This window comes from Corapipo altera, unplaced genomic scaffold, assembly GCF_003945725.1.
Source record: "Corapipo altera isolate COAL_440 unplaced genomic scaffold, ASM394572v1 22, whole genome shotgun sequence".
Taxonomy (NCBI): Eukaryota; Metazoa; Chordata; class Aves; order Passeriformes; family Pipridae; genus Corapipo; species Corapipo altera.
This window is the reverse complement of record NW_020884886.1, coordinates 15,509,918-15,518,598: the sequence shown is the minus strand read 5'-3', so window position 1 is coordinate 15,518,598 and position 8,681 is coordinate 15,509,918.

Genomic DNA, 8,681 nt, shown 5'->3' with positions numbered 1-8,681 from the left:
GGCAGTAAATGTTTTATAGAAGACCTTATTAAAATTAGAGAGGCTTCAGAGAAAAGCTTTTAATTTTGAACAGTTTTGCACAATCCAGTATGTCTTCCTAACTAGGGTAGGTTTGAGTGATCTTATTTGTTATATTGTATAAATTGTTCTTGATCTTTTAATATATAGTCCAGATGCTGCATTTTCAAAAGTGATTTGCGATACAGAACTCTGAAATCAGTAACTTTCTGCATCTTTTGTGAGATCCCATTCAGAAATTCAGTCACAGAAAACTGGATGGGTGATTACAGGATAGGAATATGTGGAAGTATTTTTAACATTTGATGTTTGATATTAACTTTTTAAGCACAGTGGACTGAGATGTCCACTGACATGTTCCACAGACATTTTATTGCTTATTTTGGAGCGGGAATAGTTTTATTCATTAGTGTTTATTTCTTCACAGTATATCCAATTTCAGACAGCAGGCAAGTGCTCCAAGGGTTCAAGTTCATAAAATTAATCTCTCTTATTCTTTTTTTTTTCTATATAACTAGATTAATTTAGATTTATAAACATTGCAAAAAAAAAAGTATATGCATATTTTATCCAACTGTTTTTTGTGGCCTCTGATAATCAATAAAAGCTTAAAACTTAGAAAAGATAAAGAATACATGGAAACACAATCAAGTTAATTAGATTTGTCCTTCCAAACCATCATAGCTAAAGTCCATCCATTTAAATCTGATTTAATCATGTGCTGAAGTGGCATGAAATTGAATGAAATCAAGCTGTCCATATCCCAGAAAATGTTCTTACTGGGATATAAAAATCCTCAAGGATACCAATTAGTCAGATAGTCTACTGATAAGTCAAGGATAAGTTTTTCACTCAGTCATAATGCTTCCGATTTATATATTGACCACAGTGACTGGCAATGGAAGACTATTATTTGAGGCTTATAACTTTTTATTGAATTCAGTCTTCCGTGCTGTGACTTTTGCAGAAATGAGCTATCTTACCTTTTTTCTTTAGCCATCTTTGCTTGCTTATCTATAGCCAGTATACTTTATTATGAAGGTAAAATACAGAGGGGGTTAGAGTTCAAGAGTGTGGTGGTCTGGACAACCAGCAGAGAATTGGAACTCCAAATAAGTCACTCTACTTTTGTTTTTCCTTCCCCCACCCCTCTCAATAATGAAGGGGCAATATGGAGAAACGTAAGTAAAAATAACAATTTACTAAAGTAAATAGCAGTAACTAAAATGATACAGAGGAAATCCCCCTCTACAACCCACGCAAGGAAAGTTCTACCTCCTGTGCTTAAAGAGACTGTCCATCAAAAATTACATTTAGGATAGAATACATAATTGGTCACACCCATCTAATGCTAACCCACCTCCTTTTCCTGTAACTAGGACAAAGAGATATCTTGCATTTGCACAAAGGGAATTTTAAGCAGTCTAGAGAGCACCACAAGTAAAATGAAGAGTTAAACACAGAGCAAGATTATTGACATGGATGACAGCTTCTGAAATATAATAGTCAATTTATTAGCAATCAGTGACTTGGGAAGAGAAACACAGGGAATTCAGGGCATGTCTGTAGAAAACTGTCTATACTCACTCTTCGCTTCTTCACTAAGGTTTAATGAGACTTTTGGTGAGTTATACCATTTAGTCTTGCTGACAGAAATTTTGTTGAGTTGCACAGTTCTGAAAAGTAAGCAAATTTTCCTAATCAAAAGATAAAACTGAGATTAAAAAAAAATCTACTTTAAGATTGCTTTATGTTACAGTTTGTCCAAGATCACTAGAAATAGTTCTTGTCTGGCACCTTTGTTTTAATCTTCATGGATGACATTAGAGAGAGGGGTTTTATTAAAAACCCTGAAATATTAAAAAGTCTGGCAAACTTGTCACATGATCCCTTTAGAGTCTTTTGTCTGCAGCAAGAAACAAAGTGTAAAATAATTCTGACAGGAGCTGGAAAAAAGTTCTGAAAGTTCACCTGATGCAACAAAATTCAAGGACTTTCTTGGGTACTATCCCAAGAAAGATGCCTAAAGGAAAAGATACCCAGCCAGTGTTTGGTAGAATTCCTATGATAGCCCACTGGGGAGGCAGAAGCTATAAGAAAATACCCTCAGCAGGTAAATTCATAATGCGTGAGGTAGGAAACATGGGAAGATGTTCGGCCATTCATGCTAAAGATTTTAAACAGCATTCTAGGATTTAGACTGGCAGGACGGAAAAAAAATAAAATGGGAAAGAAAGATGAAAAGGGAAAAGTTTAATTTCCATACTAAATTTAGCACAAGTTAAAAAAAGGTATTAAAATAGCTGAAGGAGCATCAGTCTGGAGAAGGTTGAAGTGTAAGAAGAAAGCTGCAGCAAGTAGTGGGCTTAGTGACAGGTATGTGCTTGAGAAATGGAAAAAGAACAATAGGAAATGAGAGAACAGTTTACATGCAGGACTGTTCTTGTTCCTTGTGCTCATAATTGCATAATGGCATAGGTTATAGTATGGAGATAGGGTTATCTGCAGTGTTGCAGATAGGAGGACTTTTCAAGACGAATAGACTGCATTATCATGCAGAAAAAGCCCTGGATGAGTTCAAGAGCTTGAGAAATAGAAATAAGATCAAATGCAGTAGTACTAAATGCAAAATCATAACCATGTGGTCTCAAGAAAACTTCTAGGGCAAAGAAACATCGTGTGGAACTGACCTAGGTGAAGCTGAAGGTACAGGACTACCAAAGAATGGATATGAGCTGCCAAAATGATAGGGAATCTGAGGGATAAAATGATCTTCTGAGCAATAAGAATAAATTGGGAAATATTATTGCCGTCGTATGTGGCGCAGATGAGACCTCATCTAGAACATACTACACATTTCTGGTGACATAAGTTAAAAAATAAGGACATGTCACAGATTATAGTGATTTGTATCCTTCAGAGGAATAGCAGATTTTGTGAGAGAACAGTAGAAGAGAATTGCTCTGTATTAGTCGGTAACAACAGGACAGCCATGCAATTAGTTAGGCTGTAGTTGATATAAAAATAAATGGGTATAAATTGCTAATCACTTATTTAGAGTAGAAAAAAGAAGAATCTCTAAGAGCCTTCCGCTGTAAACAGTGGAATTAAAACATCTAAATACTTTTAAAATGGAGTTTAGTAAGTTTATACAGCTTGACAAAAGAGAGGATTCCTTTTGTGATTTTAAGAAGAAAGTCTTTTTGAACCACCCTTGAAACTTTGAGTTAATTGTATCGGTTCACTGGGAGATGTGAAACAACATCAGACATGATTGTGTCTACTGTTTTGTTTTAAAGGACACTATGAACATATCCACAAAATGAAGAAGATTAGTGTATCCTTTGAGATCTGCTGCCGATAGTGCTGATACACTAAAATTCTAAATAATTATTAATTTTTCATAGCAAAATGTTTTTCCATCATGAGTATTTATTCTTCTGTGAATTTTTTTAAAATGATCTCGAATCAAAAGAGTACTCTGCAATTTCTGAGGGAAAACAATTTTGCAAGATGTCTGGAAAAAGGCATCTCTGAGGTTCTGTGACTGAGATGCCATAGGGGATCCCATAGTCAAAAGATTAAAATTTCCCTAAAAATTTGCCCTCCACTTTTAAGTTGGAAATAAAATTATCTTAGAAGTGTCTAGAAAACAAGTCACAATGCAGGAGAAAAGTCTGTCAGTGCTGTATCCAAACTCAAGGTAAAATTTTTCTGAATTTCCAAACACCAATCTCTCAAACTTCATTGACTTTCCAATCTTTGGCCTCCTTTTGGACCTATTTTGGGCATGCCAAGCAAGTCAGAACCTTGTTCATCAGCCGTAATCCCAAGATCAGCTTTTACTCAGTAGCTTATCGATGCTTTGGACCTAAGGTACAGCTGAGGTAACAGCCCGAAATATGAACAGAGAGGAGGTCACAGAGCTTGTCCTCTTGAAATCCCCAACAAAGATGAGGCACTTTTGGCCAGGACACAAAACATTCACTAAATTAACATGGTGGAGTTGTCCATGACCCAGCTAAGGATTCCGTCAGAACTGTAGATTTCAGAACATGGTAACCATAAAAGCTCTGACTACCCAAATGAACCACAGTCCTTTGTAAAACCTGCTTCCTCAAGAACATTTTCCAGTGCATCTGCTTTTATGAAGACCTCTGCCCAAAAGAAACAAGTAAAGATGTTTTTCCAGAACAAATATGAATATTGATAACATTTGCTAATCTAATGATCTTACTATCCCATACTGTCAGTGTACACTTCTAACTATTAGATATGATCTGTTTTTTACACCAGTTTTAAACCAGAGCTGCCTCAGGCATAAACCATAAATTTTAATTATTTTCACCTGTGAGCATTAGCTCATACAATAAAATAAAACTTGTGTCAATCAAACATTTATTAGTCTTGGCTTTACATAATGCTTATCAGAGGATTTATCACTTAGCAAAAGAACTGGAAAAGAATAATTCAAAAGTAAAACATGGATAAGCCAAAAAAGAATATAAGGAAGAAAATGTAGACCAAACTGTGACTTCTGATTAATGTTAAATTTATAAGTGAATCAGCAGATTTCTATTCCTAAAGTATTTTTACCTCTAATTAGAATATAATTTAAAATAGCCTTGTGATACATGAAAAAATCAACATAAGAAAACAAACAGCTTTTTGTCCTTTTTTGTGCTTGGTCAAATGCATACTCATCATGAGGACAAAAATGTCATTTATATCCTCTTATCAGAGTGATATCCTGTGTACCAGTGCACGACCTAGAGAAGAGATGAAATTTTGAAAAACTAATAAAAATGAGAATGGAGGACCAAGTAGTAGCTAAAGGGAAAGGCATGGTTAGTGGTCAAATATGTTAAGCTAAAAAAATAAACTGTGGTTTCCCATCTCCTCTGAAAACACCATGTCTTTCTCAACAAGGGATAGCAGGGCCAAAAACAGATCTGTTTTTACTATGCCCCTGCCAGTGCTGGAAAACCTCACAATTGATTCTGTTGTGATAAGAACATCATATCAGATGCAATTCAAGTCTTCCTCTTACTAAACCCCAGTGAATGAACAATCTGGGCAGTACAACCTCAATAACATAGCAAATCAGTAGAAAACTTATTTCTGAAATATAGTTTGTAACTCTAGAATTAATAAGAACTCTTACATAGTAGATGGGAGATGAACTTGGGTGAATTTCCTGTTTCTGCAGTTTTCTCAGGGTTCAGTTTAATGGAAATTTAAAGCATTATGATCTGACAGTTTGTATTCTGTGTGTACTGAAAAAGTAACTTACCATCATGCCTTTTCAGGCATGTTCATTTATTATAAACCAGACTTATTATAATCGAGATTTCTAATTATCCAGAAACTGGATTGTGTCTAATCATTGTTTTTGAAAACTAAATGGGCCAGTACACTTGTACTTTCTCAGTAAACAGTTAGAGATGCGCTTACTTTGGTTGATATGATCTCACTTACTATGACCCCACTTCAGTCAGGGCCTCAGACTGCAAAAGTCCAAGAAGAAAAAAATAAACCCACCTTTTAATCTGAGCAAGTGCAGCACTCAGCAAAGTCCCAATAGCCTTTTTGAGGCCTTTAGAGGTGATGATATCAAAAGCAGTAAAGCACAGAATGATGATGACCACAAAATATGTTCATCATTTACTGTACAATTATCTCATAAAATTTCATTGGAGATCCTCGCACTAAGATTCTTCTTGTTTAAAGTATAAACCAATCTAATACTGCTAAAAAGGTCACTAGAAATGAATAGTGAATAATATTTATGACAAGAAGGATAGATAGGAGAAGTATTTAATGTATTGAAGGACTTTTTCAGTGGTGTTGGCATCCCAGTATTTCTGGCATCTGCAAATGTAGGATTGCATGATATCTTGAAGGAATGGTATTTCTCAAAGAACAGTGAAGTTTACTAGGAACCAGAAATAGTGTGGGGATTTCTTCTTAAACTCTTAAGAGAACTTTCATGTAATTATCTATTCTTTTGAAAATGGAACACTCATGCCATCTACTCATGACTTCCTCAGATTCTGCAAGACCAATAAAAGGGGCACATTGATATCCAGTGAATAGAAATACAGTATTGCATTCTGGATTTCATCTGTTCTGTGCATTCTTTATATTCAACCCATAATATTGAAAGATTGTTTTCATGAACCTAGCTTGTTCAGTTACGAGTCATCTGATTTTGTTCTGCTCTGGAGATCAGTGTGAATACTTTTTCTTTCCTATTTGAGTATTAAGTATTAAACCATCTAGTTTGAGAAATACTTTAGACTATGTCTATCACATATATTAGTTATACATGAACAGAGATAGTGTTTAAATTTCTATCAGTTGCTAAAAGCTTTTTCAGTAATGCTGTCAGCAGGGACCCGTTTGAGTAAAGGCATTAACATCTGGTACCAAAATAGAGCTTTATTTTATGAAGAATAAACTTCCTAAGGCTAATACCAAACAGATGACTTGAGTTTAATCTTTTGGTGAGATCTCTCCTCTAGAGATCTACTGTGATATCTTGTTTTAAAATCATGAGTGAAAAATCAGCTTAGTAGTTTCATATCTGTTCCTTGTAGATATTTTTCCAGGTAAAAACGTCTCCACACAATGCAGTGTGTTTATCAATCTAAAAGTAAAAGCAACTAGAAAGAAAAATATTTTTCTAGATGAAATGGCAATTGAGTTATAGTTTAAAGTACCACAAGAACCCATGCATGAGGAGGCTCAATTTCACTCCTTTTGTGCTACTGACTTAAATCATTAGGTGAGCATAAACAACAGAACTCCTGTGCCTTAGCATAATAACCATTAATGAGGCTACTGAAGGACATCCTTACCAAATGTGATGGCAATCTTAATTTAAAGAGCTACCTGCAGAGATAGTTTTCCTACCTATTTCAGGAAGTCATGGACTCCTGGCCTTTCTCTGCAATCCATCTCACATAGTCATCCAGCAGTCTCTAGATAAGGTTATGTTGCAGATATTATATGTTGGACCAGCATAGAAAGTGTAAATATGAATGAAGTAGATTCATGTGATGAATTCACAGTTCTATTTCTCATTGCACCAGAAATCCAGGGTAATCAGTGATGCTGAGGGCATATAAATTGTTTAATAAAAAAGATTCAGAAAGTGAATTTGAACAGTCATGATAGATAGTCCACACCACCAGCTCCTCCTTTGGTCCTTGTTCTTCTTTAGGTTACTCCCATTAATTTTCTCCAAAGCAAATCTGTAAAGGAGCTAAAAACCAGCATGAACACAAGTTGTTTGATCATTTGAAGTCAGTCATACTGCCTAGTCCTTTTTAATTTATCAGTATAGATTACCTAGCCTGTGAGTTGTCATCAAGACACTGATACAGAAGCACCTTCTGACTTATCCTGGGCAAACGTGGCTCTTGCCTGTTACTGAAACTATGATGCCATAGAGACAACACAAAACCTATATTCTGACCCTTTTTCTCCATGTCCATGTCATGCACTAGGCTCAGAGTGGCTTTATTGATGGAACTCTTTAACTGGGAAAATCAATGCTATTGACTCTACACAGTTCCTGTTGGTTTTGAAAGAAATTTCCCATCATAAGAGAATTTGCTCAAGATCCAAATTGCTCTTGATAGGTTAATAATTACTGTACTAATTAAAGATATTTCTGCTGCAAGATTTTTTTTTACTAAAAGCTATAACCAAGTGAAAACCTTTCACACCTAAACTCTGATTCCATCACAGTGGAATCAGTTTCTCCTGGATGTTTGATTGCATGGTAGCAAATTCTGTCCAATGCTTTTACCTATTAACCTTTCAAGATCCACTCAAAATGAAACCATCAGGTAAGAAGAACTTGCTTCTTCTTTCACATGTTTGTAGAAGATACTATGAGAAAATGACTGTCAACGGAATTAAATAAAATTGGCCAGGGTCTGTTTTCTCAGTGTGTGGATAAAATATGCAACCCTTGCCTTTATACCCTGCCAGGACTACTTATTGGGAACAGCCTCAGGTACATATTTTTCCAAAAAAAATGTCCATCCCTGGGAACAAGCCAAAAACCTGCCTATGAGCACTGTAAAAATTTAATAGGTATGGAAAAACATACAGGCCACTTAGATATAAAAATTATTCAAAATGTTGCTCAAAACCAAATAAAATCACAGTCAATTACAGTGTTTCATCTTTAATTCTTACCATCAGTCTGGCTATCGCCGCACACAAAGACCAGCCATATCCTGCTATCAAGCTGTCCACAAGCTCTTTTTACCAGAGAAAAACAGACATATGATCAGATATATTTTCCTGAGATGCTGCACAGTACACAGCCACGTAATTGAATTATACCACTGGTCCTGACTGTAAGCAATGAGCCTGGCAAGGCAGGGTTCTAGGCTAACTGTCCTAATGGGCCATTTCTGTTGTTTGTTTTCAATAAAAAACCTCCTGCACTGTGTACCGAGATTTAGGGTCCTTAGAGAACGTTATTAAGCTTGATATATTTGAGGTCTGTTCTAGCAACAGCAGACTTAATGTAATACAGCAAATTTTGAAAGGTAGGATATTTCAGTCTTATATTCCAAATATTTGCATAGTTCCATTCAAAATGTCTGTCTATAACCTATTGCTGAACGTGGCTGAGAAAAATG